The sequence below is a fragment of the Pseudopipra pipra genome, chromosome 5 (genome assembly GCF_036250125.1).
Source record: "Pseudopipra pipra isolate bDixPip1 chromosome 5, bDixPip1.hap1, whole genome shotgun sequence".
Taxonomy (NCBI): Eukaryota; Metazoa; Chordata; class Aves; order Passeriformes; family Pipridae; genus Pseudopipra; species Pseudopipra pipra.
This window is the reverse complement of record NC_087553.1, coordinates 70,710,627-70,726,787: the sequence shown is the minus strand read 5'-3', so window position 1 is coordinate 70,726,787 and position 16,161 is coordinate 70,710,627. Positions and strand designations below refer to the sequence as shown.

Genomic DNA, 16,161 nt, shown 5'->3' with positions numbered 1-16,161 from the left:
TAGGAATTAAGTCACTTTTGAATTGCTTTTTCTTAATTTGTGATACAGCCTGTGCACAACCAAGAATCAAGATACTCAGAGCAGTTATTATGTATTTCCTTGAATAAAATAATGATTTGCCAAGCAGAATACATTGGGATGCATTTTCCTAGGGGATAGGGACTTTCTGACAATTGGAGTTTTTTTGGGGGGGAATTCTCTTCTTCAATTTGTCAAAGAAATGCGTTCATTTCACAAAAAGTCTTCTTAGGAAGCCTTTCCAAGCTCCATGTGGAAATGCAGTCAGAGTGGATGCTGATTATGTCACACTTCAAATCAGAGTTAAATGCTGATAAGTGCTTTGCTTATGAGTTATTTTTATATGGACCCTTCTCAATCTATTCTTTTAGTAATAGCTCAATTTAATTCTTTAAAGAAGGGTGAGATTCATCTAACCCAACTGTATTTTCTAAAATCCAGCTGTCTAACCATAGTAATCAAGACTTCAGCTACAGTCAATGGAAAGAAATAGCTGGATAGGGCAGCTACCTGACTTTTAGAATGCCACAAATCTTTCTTTGACACTGCCTCTCCTATGGCTTTACAGGAAACTTGGGCCACTTGCTTGATGAAACAACTAGATTTTTAGATGGCTGGACTTAAAAAAATAATATGAGAATTGAAATTAAAGGGGGATAAGTCACTGGTGATGTGCGCCTAAGGTCAATATTTGGGCCAATACTCTTTAAAATGTGACCTGGATGATGGGCAAGAGTTTGTCTTCAGCCAGCTTGCAAATGATACAAACCTGGGAGGAGTGATTGACAGAGCAGATATGTTATCTTTTAAAGAGACCTTGATAGGCTGTAAAAATGGGTCATCAGGAAAGTCATGAAGTTCAACAAAGGGAAATGTAAAGTCCAGCACATGGGGAGCAACAACCTCATTGATCAGTATATTCTGGGGGCTCTTACTGTTGTGTGGAAATGCCTAATGGGAAGTTTGGGGCATGGGGTGGAGTAAAGACGGAACCAGACTTTTCTGAGTGATGCCCACAGACACCACTGGTATGCCCATGAGGTAATGGGCATAAACTGGAATACAAAAAACTCCACTTAAATATAAGAAAAAGCATTTTTTACTGATCAAACACTGGAACAAGTTGCCCAAAGAAGTTGTGACATTTCTATTCGAAAGCCAGTTGGACATGGCTTTGAGTAACCTGTTCTAGCTGACTATGCTCAAGCTGGAGAGGGTGGAGTTTGTGCTCTCCAATGGACTTTCCAAAAACAACAGTGCCACGATCCTTTGAAGATCCTACAACTTAGTAACTTCTTAACATACTTAATCCAGGTCTTGCAAACTGTAATTGAAAGTTACTCTCTCTCTTTCTGTCGAAAGAGACTTTAAAGATCTGAATTTCTGGATGCAGAAGAACTAAAACAGAGGGTGCAACCTCAGCCTTGTCTCGGATAAGAAATTGAATTGTACAAACAATCCCAGTTTGGCTTTCAAAGACACTACTTGGAGCCTGCTGCTGTACTGGCTCTAGAGAAATGTTGATCTTCATTGAGCATCACAGACACAGGTTTTACTGCAGTTTGGGATGAACCAGTGTACCCCAGACAGTCATACAGGGATGAGTGGGTCGAGAGTCTTACTTAACAGGTAAAGGTTAGATGATGCTATTTGTTTATGCAAAGGCAGCTGTGGCTCCTGGTGCTTTCTTTTGAGAAGAAACTGATATAAAACATAGTCTGCTGCTAATTGACACCTGCAGCAGTACTGCTTGAAAATGTTGAGGTCCTTTAAAATGCACTGAATAACACAAATAATACAGTTGACTTTGTTAGAGTCCTGTTTCTTGTGTAGTGAATGTATACAGAGTGTAAAAAATGTGAGTTGGAGCTTTTCCTTAGAGCAGAATGAATTAGTGAAGATCTTCCAGTTTAATTCCTGTAGTGGTGGCTTCTTTGATAAAACATTTTTTTTTCAGTTTAATGGACAGAGACTTCAGTCTAAATCTAAACTGTGCATTTCTGAAAACCTTGCTTTAAATTACATGCAGAATCAATGAGAACACCAAGATTTCAGGCTTGGAGCAGGAAGGATTATCTAGAGGCTGGAGCATAAGTCTGGAAATGAGGGGACCCAGGTTTAGCTTCTTTCTCTGTCACAGGTGTTTTATGTTATCCTAGATAAGTCATTTTGCCTTTCTGTGCCTCTTACTCCCAGTTGTCAAATAACTCTTCCTTCTTTACCTCTGTGGGATATCATAAAGCATGTGAAGTGTCCAGATTTTATAGTATTAGTTGCCATAAATGTATCTTAGCCTGTCAATTTTACGCCGGTGAGGGTACATTTTGTTAGAGAATTCAACGGAGTTATTTTGTCATTATACTGCCTAACAGAGCAGAGTCAGCTCACAGTTTTGCAGAAATATAGATTGGGGGCTTGTGGAGTTTTTGCTTTATTTTTAATGTTTCTTTTATCACAGGAGTGGGGAGGGCAGGGCAGAGTAACTTCTAGCAAAAAGAGAGGACAAGGGGAGGCAGCCAAACTGGACATACCTTAATGTGTTTTGAATGGCCTGGGGTACCAGTGGCTGAGTTAGTGAATTGGTACCTTGTTCTTGTATTTCTACAATTTATCTGAAATAAATTCAAAATACACCCATAGAGCACATGTTGGATCTTTATTGCTATCTGATTTTAATTACAGAGCGTGGTCTCACTCAGAGCATCAGTTATGATGTTCATTTCTCATTTTTGATGCATCTCTTATGTGGGCTTGGACTGTTCTTCTGCATAATAACTAACATTATGCAGAACTATCAGAAAACACTATCAGGGCAGGAATTTATGGCACATTAAATGTCTTAGGTATCGAACAAAGTAACTAGAATTAAGAGCCTAAACACCTTTGTGATTTTGTCTCTTATTACTCCAGTATTAGGAGTACACTTCAGAAGAAGAAGGAGAAGAAACGAGGAAAGAAGAAATAACTGTCAATGTAATAACTTGAATCAGTCAAAACAAACAAACAGAAAAAAAATCCAATTTCAAATAATCTCCAGTGGAGATTTCTAGCCTAATTTACTCATGATAATGGATGAGTGGTTCTTCCCTAATTGGTAGTTTGGAGTGGGAGTATGGGCTCTTTTTGTTCTCTGATCGCCTCGGACATTGCTGGAGTAATGTTTCAATTGATAGTCTGACACTTCACTCCCACATTTTTCCTCATACTACAATTTCAGTCAGTTAAGTCATCTGATGATGCTGTTTAATTCTCTTATAAATAGCGGGTTTGCACAATGGGAGAACTGCTGCTAAGAAATTACAGTCCAACAGAACAATTTGGACGTTACTTTGGATGACACACGTACATCTATTATTTCAAAATTATTATTGTGGTGTTTTCATATAATCTTTGATTAAATTGAGTAGTTATCTTCAGAAAAACTACAGTAACTACAACCCACTTCTGTACAAACTGATTTAGTATTGGCAGTGTGTAACCCTATGTTTCACCTCCTCTATTTTTTTCTCAGATTAATAAAAAAACCAAACATACACAAAAGAAATTAAATTGGTTTTCAAGCAGCAAAACATTTGTATGGCAAAATCACATTTTTGCAAATATCACAGTTAACTGTCTTTGTGCTAAGAGATCAGTAAAATTATCTTTAAACATCTAAGTTACATGGAACAAACAACCTCTACCCATAAGATGACAGGTATTTCTCTTCCCCTACCTCAAAGACACATTATCCTACTGATGACTCTTGCAGGGTTTCTTGTGTCTCCTTTGAAACGCGAATTACCTTGGAGATATTTTTCTATGCTATGAAAATTACTGACCTAATAGTAAATCTGCAATGCATGCATAATGAATGGTATCAGTTTTCCATTCAAAGGTCTTTAGAAACTCTATGGGATAAGTGATTATCTCACCTGCAAACCATTGTGAATTTTCTCTGAAAACTCGTCAGCCAGTCTTCTTATTTTGGTCTTTGTCTGTCACTGTCTTCAGAAGTTTGGGATGTACAGGAGGCTAAAACTGAACATGTCTTGCCCTGATTCTGCAGGTCTGTACTTTGACTTGTGGGACTCGTAACTTGGAAGAGGAAGTGACCCATATTTACACGACAATTTGTACTAAATGCCATTGTGACACCCTAGGGCAGCAAAGACATTCATATATGACCAGTAAATGTGACATTGGACCCACTGGATACCAGTGGCCTCCTGGAGCAGCATCAGGAGACCCCCTGAAATATCTCAAATGGAACCAGGAGTCCTAGGAGAGTAACCGAAGCATTTCCAGAGAATGATTCCTCTGTTATATTTTAGATTCTATGCTGATATGAAATAAATCTTATCTTAGATATTTATCAACTGTTAAAGAAAGATAATTAACTTCCTACTGAGATTGAAACTATAACCGTATGTTTCAGTCTACAGATGAGACATCTACAGGTAGATGCATATAAATTGGGTTTTCAAAAGTGATTATTGTGTCTAAACTCTCTGTATGAGAGTTTACCTCTCTTTAGTCAATAAAAGTCTGAGGCCATGTTAAGTTCCCTCAAAAATATCTTGTTCTGTTTCACAGGATTGAGTTTCCCACAAGTCCTCCAGCTGACAGGTCGAGCAGGTGAGTAAAACTTCAGAGTTCAAAGTCAGAAAAAATTTTTTCTTTGTGCTGACCCACCAGGTTTGGGCTATCTGTGAGGCAGGATACATCACAGAATAATTTGGTTAGAAGGGATCTCCAGAGGTCATTGTGTCTAACCCCCTGCTTAAAGGGTCAGCCTGCAGAAGCCTAAAAACCCCATGCACAAGAGATATGTGGAAAGGGCTAGTGAACTGCATCAAAATCATCTGTCATACCCCTTTTTGGGGTGCTTTAAATGGACAGGTCCTGACAGAGAAGCTGTAGCTAGGCTCCTTGCCTTATTTAAGCTCAAGTCCTTTCTTTCTTCACATAAAAACAAAGCTCTTCCGAACTTGAATGGATACCCTTTGCCCTCTGACTGATTTCAATATGAGGCAGCCATTCCTTGGAGTGACATTTTTATAGAAGAGTACATGTTTTAATTTACAGTGGATTCTTTTTAAGTGATGGTAGGATACATTTACAACAGATTAAATTAAGGAGAAATAATAGATTTGCACCACACACTTCGATATACAAAGAAAGTCGGACACGTTTAGCAGTGGCAGGTACTTCATTGCCTGAATGAAAATGCACTGAAGAGGGGCTGGGAGAGTCATGAGAATCACTTGCTAATGTTTAGTCTTCTGTAATTGTCGCATTTAGGTACAAAAGCTTTTCATTCATTCAGCGAAACATAATGCAAAAGCAAACTCAAGAATTTTTATAAACAAGAGGAAAAAATTTTAGGCACAGACTGGTGTGAATGCAGCTCCTTGTCTCTTTTAACCTACTGATTCCTATCAGGATTTCCTAAGTTCTATTGTAATATCCAGCAATGACATCTTTGAGTCATTTTTTGTCCAGAACTTATACTGAAATTACTTTTAAAAACTACATTGCTAATATTTTTATGAAAATAGTTCCTAGTGACAAATGTGGTGTTGTTTTTCTTTTTTGAACTGACCATTTCCCATGGCTGTATTTGTTCTTGTGAAACATAAGTATTTAACTGAAAGATATTATAGGTATATATATGCAGATAACAGATTTTGGCTCGAGAGCAGAAGTTTTTAATCTTCAGCACAAAAAAGTTCAGTGCTTCGTTTTGTAAAAAAAAACGAGTAAAAGGAATTATTCTGAAAAAAAAATGAACACAAATATTTTCTGACCATGTGTATTAATAGAAACTGTTTTTCTTATTTGAAATATACATGGAAATTCTCAGATGCAAAGCGCAAAGGGGTTTTTTTATTCATAAGAAATTTCAGGAGACAAATGGCTTCTTTGCATTTCACCAATGCGAAGCAGATCAAAACTGCGTTGCTTGGAAGTGTAGCACTATCTGGAGGGACTAGGTGCAAAACTATTTGAAACTGCTCATTTCTTTTTCTGGCTTAGCAAAGCCTCTGATCATCCTGTAACTATAGCAACATAACCATAAGCCGCTCAATTTTAGACACTTTTGGTGCATTGTCTATTTTCTCCAGAATATAAAAAGATAATGAGAGAGAGGCGCTCTGCTTTGTTTGCCTTGTTTAGCTATATTTAAATTATAAGCGACAAACAGAATGAATTAAAAATTATCCTGTCTCTAAATGCTTTAAATGTTAATTTTATTTACCTGAAGACTTCGAGGAGGTGATCCATTTTCCTGAGTGTAGGCACATCATTCCATTTGAGAAGCCCTATGGGCTCCCACCTGGTATCCATCTGCCATAGCACAGGGGTACGTGTTTGGGAGCTTGTAAATGGCTTAGGTGGAACTAGACACCCTTGTCTGGGTAGCTGAATTGCACCAAAGACTGGCCATGTATTTTTAAAAAGATCCTTCACTCCTGCCATCAAGATGACTGGGTATTTCCTTAATGTTAATCATCCAGATAATGGTAAGATACAGCCTCCTGGAAGATACTGAACAGGACTATGTCAAGTCCTTAAAATCCTATAGATTTTTCCACCCAACTTTCTTCTCTTGGAGTCTTCTTGAAATATTGCAACACAAAAAGTTTGAATTGGAATTTTGGGATTTCTTTGCAGGTAGAGATTAAACTCAGCTGCCTACACAGAGGTTTCTTATGCAATTTAAGAATCCTTTTTTTTTTTTTTCTTTCCAAGCTGAAGCAATACGGGTTTCCTATAGGTCTTGTGCTTTATTTGCTGATCCTATAAGGATGTCACAGATAGCACAGAGCAACATGCAGTTCTGCAGGGTAGATCAGCTGTCATGTGTGGATGATCATAATGAAAATTCAAGCTAAATAATGAAGATCTAATCAAAACAGCATTTATTTAGGCATCCTAGGGTATTGACATATAGACATAGAAATGAAAAATAAAACAAGATAGTGAGAAGATTGTCTTCAGAGCAGCTACAGGAAAAGTAGAATAACCTCAGACATTTCAAACACCATAAACAATTTGGAAATTGAGTCAAGCAGTGACCATTTGTTCTCAGAGCTACCATCCAGAGAGATTTTACTCATTCTTTTAATCCTGTGAGAGAGATGCAAATGGCATGAAAAAGGATAGAACCTGAGAAAAATGCCTACTATTAATACTACGGTTTAAAAAGCAAAGTGAAACATTTAGCAACTATTGTACAGCTCACCATATTTCTGGTGCTGGCAAGAGAAATCAAACTTTTTGTCAGTGTCAAGTCAGATGCTTTGGTGTTACAAGTCTCAAGCTCACAGACAGGCCCAGTAAAAGACTTGTCCTCCCAAATTCAGAAGTGTGAACACTGATTATTATCTGACCGCTCAAGATCCAAAGAGTCAATCAGCACATGTCCAGCATGTCTGTTCACAGTTAATTTCTGGACTTTCTCTGTAGTCATTGGAAAGAAATAGAAAGGCTCAGAGAGCAATTCACCACAGCTGGTCTAGATTTTTCAGAATAGATTAAATCATGTGTTATTAATTTTTATTTATCTCCATATTAATAGAGGACAGAGGGAGCAGAGCAGAGCAGATGCCTACCCTGAGCCACGTGGACCAGTCCTGAAGAAATGAACCATTTTGCAGCATGTTTTCATATTCACCCCCAAAGTCTAAAGGACTAATACATGCCTGCAATTAAATGAACCTTATATGACTACATAAAGATTCTATTTTTTCACTAAATGTCCAAATTCAAACCAGTATGTCTTTTGATTTTTATAATCATTCTGAGAAAGAGAGAAGTCTCACACTATATCTCAGAGCAAAGCTGTTCAAACTTTTGCTTGGCAAGACAGTGATTTTATCTCAAGTGATACCCATGCCATTATTCTTAAGTAAAACTGCAAAAGTAACTTATTTCTTTTTTCTTAAACTTTCTATTTTTTGAACCAACTCCTCTGGATAAAGTGCATTCAAAGATAAAAAGCTTCTCCCCCTGTTTTTTCTTTTACATCTAGATATTTTTCCTGTTCACACACACACAGATAAAACTTTTTGCATTACCTTCTATTTCTTAATTTACAAATAATAACACATTACCTTAATCTTTCTTTTTGTCTGTGAGCATAAAAATTGGATTGCTCATACAAATAAACGTAAATGCTTACAAGACCAGGATATAACTATGCAAGCATCCATTTCAGTCAAAGTTTCTCTAACTCGTTTTTTTTTTTTGTCTTTCCTCTACTACTTAAGTTAATTACTAATATCCTATTGGAGGCGGAGGAAAAACTGCTTCTGTTCCAGATCTCCTGAAATAGTTAGATTATTTAAGTGGCTTAATGACATACCTACACCTGTAAAGAGTAAATGGCTATAAACAAACACTAAATAATAGTATTTCATTCACCCAAGGGGAAAATACATTTGCATTGTATCGTATGTATGACATACACTGTCATAAAATTGAGCGCTTCCTCAAAGACAATTATCAGGAGAGTCTGAAGTCACCATTTCTAACAAGGATTACACATAATCTGAAAAATAGCTAGGAGCACTGGCAGTCAAATTCCTGCCTTATTTTCAGTGTTTTTGGTGTTATTATAATGGTTACCAAAAGGCTTAAACACAGCTTTGCTTTCTCTCCTGGTCTCAGACTTCCGGAATCATCTCAACACAATTGTCAGTCACCAAAACAGTTACTTACCTGCCTTGTTCCAGTTCCCACCTCCACAACATCTGAGAATTCAGTTCTTTTCTGACAGACAGACAAATGAAAATGCTAAGTAGAAATATTTCCTTAGGGCGGGCAATTCTGATGTAAAGTCCACTTGGTTTAATTTTCTTCCTATATTTTTTCTATGAGAATGAGAAGTTGCAGATCCGCTCCCAGACAGCTCTATATTCTTGCTCCAGAGCATGCTCTCCTTCTTCTTTTCGCTTTCCAAGGGACCCCAATCCTGAGACTAATAAGAATAAAAACTTTTTATGTGAAAGTTCTTACATGAAAGAGAAAAAAACTTGACTAAAACACTAACATAGTACAGCAAATACTTCCAGGAAGAACTGGAATTTTTGGTTCAGAACTACAGATATCCAGAATGGTATATTCGTTGAATCACAGAATGGTTTGGGTTGGAAAAGTCCTTAAAGATCATCTCATTTCAACACCCCCCGTCATAGGCAGCGACACCTTCCACTAGACCAGGGTGGTCCAAGCCCCACCCAACCTGATCTGTAACACTTCCAGGGATGGGGCAGCCACAATTTCTCTGGGCAACCTGTGCCAGTGTCTTGCCACCCTCATAGGAAGGAATTTTGTCCTGATATGTAATCTAAATTTACCCTCTTTTAGTTTAAAGCTGGCCTTGTTGTCTTGCTAAAGTAGTTACCAATAGCAGGTAAAAAAATTGCCCATTCAGTGCTATTGATTTTGCTGAAAATCTTGTTTCAGCACATCAGTGTTTTTTCTATAAGCTGCTTGGAACACAACTGAAAAGTCTAGCTAATGACATGTGAAATCATATATACAGTAAAAACTATTACACGCTATGAAATGTGTCCTCGTAGTGTTATTAGGAGGCCTTGCTTCATTACAAAAATAGTGTAATCATCATGGCTGATGGAGTTTAAACAAGAATTCACTGCTGTTTGTTTTGGTTCAGTAAAGACAGCAGTGTCAAAGGTTTTGTATTTAGCTACAAACGTTTAGACTCAAGGAGAGAGTCTAAGGGTAACCAGCATTCATGCAATATTATTTTCTTTAACAAGCACAACAGTGATTTAACAAATTCACCAACGATTCTGAAAACAGAACAAAATGTGAAAAACTGAATATAAATACTTTAGGATTCAATCCAGAGACCTTTTAGTTCAAATTTCCTTTCAAACAGCTGCTGTGCCTTATTTATGCAGCATAAACAACCTATGAAATTACAATTTAGATTAGTGTATATTCATTCTTCTCTATACATGAAGTAGGAGTGCAGAAAAGTGCTAGCTCTTGATTTTAGGTGTACAATTCAAGTCAGGTTTTGGACTAAAACACCATCTATATTTCTGATGGGAATTCTGACTCTGTCTATTCTTCCTTTAATACTAATTTTTGTTGCTTACTTATGTTGTTTTGTGCTTTCTTTTTTCCCCCCAAGAATGACAGGAATTCAACCAACACTAAGGGAAACTAAACTGATTGTGCATTTCCTACATTAGGAATTGATTTAGGACTCCACTGTGAAGGAAAAGATGACTGCTATAGAACTTACACTGGACATTATCTCCTCAATACATCAACACACACTTCATTTTACATATAGATTTATTGATGCTTAGACTCTATTGTTATACATGGAGAATTACTGACCATTAGTGTGCCACTTCTTTAATTAAATTGAGTTATGGTATGTAATGGAAAAACTACAGAGAAAGTTTAGATAATCTTGCTTAAATTGCGAACATTATCGAGTAAAAGTGAGTCCATTTCTTAAAGGGAAACCAAATGTTGATTTGGTCCCCTCTGACAAGCACAGATTCAACCACTTGGATAGACTATTATAGTGAAGATGGATATGAAGGATTTTTACATATTTCCATGTACTCAGCTTTGCCTTCAGCTTCTATCTTGGTTCCTCTGGCAAAGCAGGTCCATTGTATGCAAGGATAAAACATTCCCTACTTTCTTATTAGTGATGATCATATATTTCACTGTGATATCACTGCAAGCAGTGTCCTAGTATGAATGAATGGAATTTGGTTCATTTGACTTGATGGATATTTGACTTTTTTTTTAATTAGGAGAAAAGCTCTAAAGCATAAAACTGAATCTTGAGTCCTTGTATTCAAGGTCTGTCTTGCAGCAGCTCTGAAGCATGTTGCCTCTATATTTAAATTAAATTTAGAGTACAAGGAGTTGTTTTTTCTGAGGTCACCAGGAAATCCATGAGATCTATCCCTGCAGAAGTCCACTCAGAGGAATACCTTGGATTATTCTAAAATTAAATTTATTGAGATTGACATAAATATCTAACAATTGATCAAACTTTCAGCTTGTTTCTGACTGCTGCTAGTGTGTCACTGTGATATGTTGTCAACAGATCATCTTGCTTATCACTGATAAGGTTAACTGGGCTCATATTTGCTTCTTGCTAGTAACTAGGGGTTTATATTAAAAAATAGCAGTACCATTAAACTTCATGTGCTTACTTCTTTTTTTCTTTTCTGTTGATCAGTAGTAGTGCCCTGATCTACACTTAAAAGAAAACAGAAAAAAACAAACAAACAAAACCCAACAAAACAAAAACAACAGAAACCAACAACAAAAGTCAGCAGAGCAGAAATAAGTCATTATTTAATAGTCATGGCACAGAGCTCTGTATTTTTTGAGTGATTTTCAAAGACCATCCCAGACCTAATGCATTAAGGTCCTCCATGCCAAAGGTAATGATAAATAAAATTATGAAGTCCAGATCAAGAACAAATAGTTACAGTTAAGTATGAATGAGAAATAGGAGTTTCTATACTGTGAGAAGATCAAGAAGAAATGCCTGCAAACTGATAAGGAACAAAACTTGCAATAGCAGGAATCAAACACACAGACACAGCTGTTTTTTTCAGCCACCTGATTAAAGGAGTTAAATCTGTGTTTAAGGAAGCCTCATACTTCTTTAAGAGAAAAAGATAATCCTTTTTGGCTATATGTTATGTTTTTGTGTATTATGTCCCATCCCTGGAAGTGTTCAAGGCCAGGCTGGATGGGGCTTGGAGCAATCTGATCTAGTGGAATTGTCTCTGCCCATGGCAGGGGGGTTGAAGTGAGATGGTCTTTAAAGTCCCTTCCAACCCAAACCATTCTGTGAATCTATGGCTATTTCTAGAAGCTGTGAACTACTGAAAGCTGTGTACTGTGCCTTGTCCTAACTAGGCCAAGATGGATTAAGAGAACCTGAATACTTCAGATTCTGTCTGCTTACAACTTGCTCAGTAACAGGTCACAGGAAGGAAATGCTAGGTATAAGGCAAGAAAGAAATTGTTAAGGTCTCCTCAATATTTTCTGTGAACTTTATTGTGTAGGAACTTGTATTTTCATTAAACATGTGCCTACAGTGTCTACTTTCCTCAGACTTTCAATTTTTGACAGATAATGAAACATTCAAGATTTTTCATCAAAAAGAAAATTTTCCACAGGAAAGAATTCTGTTGGCTGACTGTATCCAGAAATTACCCATTTCAAAAGATATTTTGCTAAGCTGAACTGCAATAAATATTATTATTTGCAACCAACACTACTCCTCACTGCAAAATCTGAGCAGTATTTGCTAAGAGCAGAACTGATGAGCACACACAAGCCATAAAGTGAACAAGTCCAACACACTGTAGGACATTATAAGTGCATGGGATGCTGTGTGAAATTCCCCTTTCTCCTGCTGCAGTATCCACCCCGTGTTTCCCTCTCACTAGTTCTGGGAATACATCTCCTCCTCTGACGTCAATATTCAATCAGAATTCATTTGCAAATGAAAAAGTCTAATTTGAATAACAATCAAAGGGTTAAAGTTAATTGCAATGAAAAAGCCGTTTAGCTTTGCTTTAACTCTAAAAACTTAGAGCACATTAACCTTTTAATGGGCCATCTTGGGAGGAAGAGACACATCCCAAAAAGCTTTGTATGTTTGCACCACCACAAGACACACACACACAGAGGATATCAGGGAACAGATGATCTCTGTTTGCCTTCAAGTTTCATTTTATTCTTAATTGGTTTGATACCACGAGCTTTTCTGCTTGGCTGAAGGCAGAACTGCAACCTGGTAAAGCAGACGCTTTTTTTCATTTCTTCTGTGTTTTAACTGTAATAAAAGAACCTTCCCAATTTCCTCATAATCTGCTCCATGACAATTCCCTCAGGTTGCTAGCTTCATTCTATTTCTATTTTTAAACTGAGAAGGCTGACTCTTGTTCTTCTCAGCTACCCTTTGCTTAACCTCTAATTTGAATCTGCCAGTCTTTCTTGTTTGTCACTTAGGAGAAATGCACCAGTAAGTAAGAAACAAGTTCTTTGTGCAGAGGAGTAAAAGTCTATTTTTCATTTCTCAGCATCTTGCTGAGAATTTCACTGTACTATTGTACAGTATCCTGTAATAAACCCATCAAAACCCATGAAATGCAAAGACTGAGGTTGCAGGTGTAATGATAGCCCAGACTAACAGTGCACAGTAGCACACACTAAGTGAAATCCAGCACTTGTATAAATCAGTGGCAAGGTTGTCATCTCCTTCACTAAACCAGGACTTCATGTGGGTCTTTATAGGTACAAGGAGCATAAGCAATCCTTTTTCTCAAATTATGCATCATTCAATACTGCAAATTCAAAATGTTATTTTAAAAAAAAACCAAAAAGCACTAACACTCTCCCCCAGAAGCTGTGATCTCTTACGTCATTGCTTTACAACCATAACCTAAGCCATTCTTTTTACTTTACTTTTAAGATTTTAGAGGTCACTTAAAGCAGATATTTCAAGCAGTTTTCCTGTATTATATATCTGAATATGGAATCTGATGTTACTCGTCTTTTGCAGTCAGGGCTTTGAGTAAAACAGCAGGTGTTTCAAGACTTGCTGTAATTCAGGAGAGAAAGCTCCTACTGCTAAGCTTGGATAGGTGAGGATTGGATGAGGAAGAGGACAGACATATAATGATGAATTGTAGCCAAGGGATATTGGAATAATCTGTAGCAAAGAGTCTTTATAAAATGTATACAGCATGTACCATACGCGTGCTCTAAGCAAAGAAGCAAACTTCCTATCCTTACCTTGTGTGGCACAGCAATTTTTGTTTTCTCATGAAGAAATAGTGTCTGCATTTTTTTTTTTTTTGACAATGCAGTTATTAAAATAAAATATTTTATTTGTTACTGATGTCCAAATTTATTCAAAACTATCCTTTAACTCTTAGACTATAGATTTTTCCTGGAGCCCGTTACAGGCAACATAATTACCGCCCTGCTGCACTGTAAGGGTTTGTTTCCCCTTCTACTGAATTCTACTGACCTAACTAGGAGTAAGCTCTGGTTTTATTTCATATTCTTGATTTCAAATAAAAGTGTATATTTCATAGAAAGAGATGTTTGATGATAATAAATATTCTCATGCTGGAGGACACAGAAGTGAAGAAATTATATTCCAGGAAACTGAAATTCAAGTTTTGTTTCTGAGGAGAAACTTCCTGCTTGTGTTCAAAAAGAAAGAAAAAAAAATCAGGAAAACAATAAAACTCTACAAATCAAGTGATGGTGATTCTGATCTATCTGTATTTTAGAAGTATAGCCTAGGGGATTAAAAACATGATAATAGAAGTGGTGTCAACATTTCAAATAAGAAGGATTGTGTCATCTAGATAATATGACCTCTGAAGAAAGACTGAAAGAAACTGCAGCTATTTAAGCTGAATAAGCTAAGATGAGAGACTGAGATATTTGATTTCAAATATAGGGAAAATAATTCTGCAACAACAGTTGTCTTCCATGTTCATGGTGGGTGGAACACAAAGGAAAAGTCAAACTTCATCAAGAAAAATAGTATATAGTTCATACAAGAGGAAAAAATTCCTGTCAGGGTGATGAAGTGCTAGAATAGATTATTTTGCCTGTTCTGAAAGACTTCTAAGAGGAAAACAGAAGTTCAAGTGGCACAGAATAGCTGATCCCATTAAGGGGCAGATGGCTGGATGAACTCAATATTTTTTGGCCTCTCACAGCTTGTTTTCCTCTGATAAGGAAATGTTTTCCTTTCATAAATAACATTTAGAGAAACTACCTTTGTTGAAAGTGAAATGTTTTGGAGGAATGTGCTACCTTGGGTAGAGATCTGCTGAGATTTTCACTTATATAATTTTGAACTGAGTTTTTCAACTGTTATTCTGAAACAATAACTTCAATATGGAAAATGAAAATTCAGAACAAAATTACATGGCTTGAAAATATTCCCAGTGGATTAATGTTTTTTTAAGCAAAGCTAGAGTTTAATGATATGTAGTTTTTTTTTAATTTTTAGGGAATATTAGCTATGTATAATCAACAAGTTCCACTGAGTTTTATGAAAGTGTCTTATTATGTCAAGCAGGAGCTAGAAAAGTTTCACTCTTTCTTGAAGAAGTAACAGTGTATGTAAGTGATACTGCATAATGAAACATAACTTCATCTTTTTCTGTGAGAGACTGTACTAAAAATATCTGTACTTTGACTAACAGTGATCTTTTTTTTTTCTAGACTGCATCTGTGTTACCTATGGAGAAAATAAGTTCTTCTGGGTCAGAGCTGTCTCAAATAGAAAAAAAAATTTACTTGTTTTTTCTAAGACTTCTTGTAATATCATCTAAAAAATTAACACCTTCTTTATTTGAACACATAGAGGGAAAAAACCACTTTTTTTAATTACTTTTGTGTAACACAAATAAAGGAAGTTTTTTATTGTTCATGATAACATCTATACACTCTGATTTAAATCAATGTCCTGACTTTGTTCTTGTTTAGAAGAATGCATATAACATTCAGTGCCATAAAACTGCCATATATTAAGTAAAAAAGTCTGTACACATGCGAGTTTTTTCCCCAAAAAACACAATGAAAGGAGCAGTTGACTGTGAGTCAAATTTGTAATTCATAGGTAGATTCGGCAACATGTCTAAAAGTTTCCATTATAATTAAGATTACAAATCAAAACCAACTATTTTGAGTTGCATTCTTATGTTCCCTGAAGACAATTCAAGATGAAAATTTCAGTGATACACATGTCATCTTTTCAACACAAAGCCTCATTACTCATTACTCATATCTCATCCAGAAAAGGAGGGGGGGGAAAGAATGACCTGAAGGGAACATGAAAGGCTGAGCACACAGAAGAAGGCAGAGTCTGTGTGGCAGAGTCTGTTAACATCTCCCCTTCCTCCAAACTCTCAATACACTCACATGATCCATAGCAGGGAAAGAGGAGAATGCAGTTACCACCCTGTGTGCAGCCTGCTCCTTCAAATCTGTCAGCAGCACTGCAAGTGGAAGAGAACTCATAGCAATTCAACTTTGGTTTCCACAGGGACCATTGTACCTTTGACTGTGTTTTCCATCTGTTTATCCCTGTATCTTTTTGTTGA

General features: G+C 36.6%; 1 long non-coding RNA gene across 2 annotated transcripts in view; it reads left to right on the top strand.

Moving 5' to 3' along the window:
• LOC135415312 (uncharacterized) overlaps positions 1-15,494 on the top strand; it is a 46,653-nt gene extending 31,159 nt beyond the window's left edge. For both annotated transcript variants that reach the window (XR_010431073.1, XR_010431074.1), the window contains exons 2-3: positions 4,594-4,635; positions 15,281-15,494. This is a non-coding gene — a long non-coding RNA (uncharacterized LOC135415312). The remainder of the gene's footprint in view (positions 1-4,593; positions 4,636-15,280) is intronic.
• The last annotated feature ends 667 nt before the right edge of the window (positions 15,495-16,161 follow it).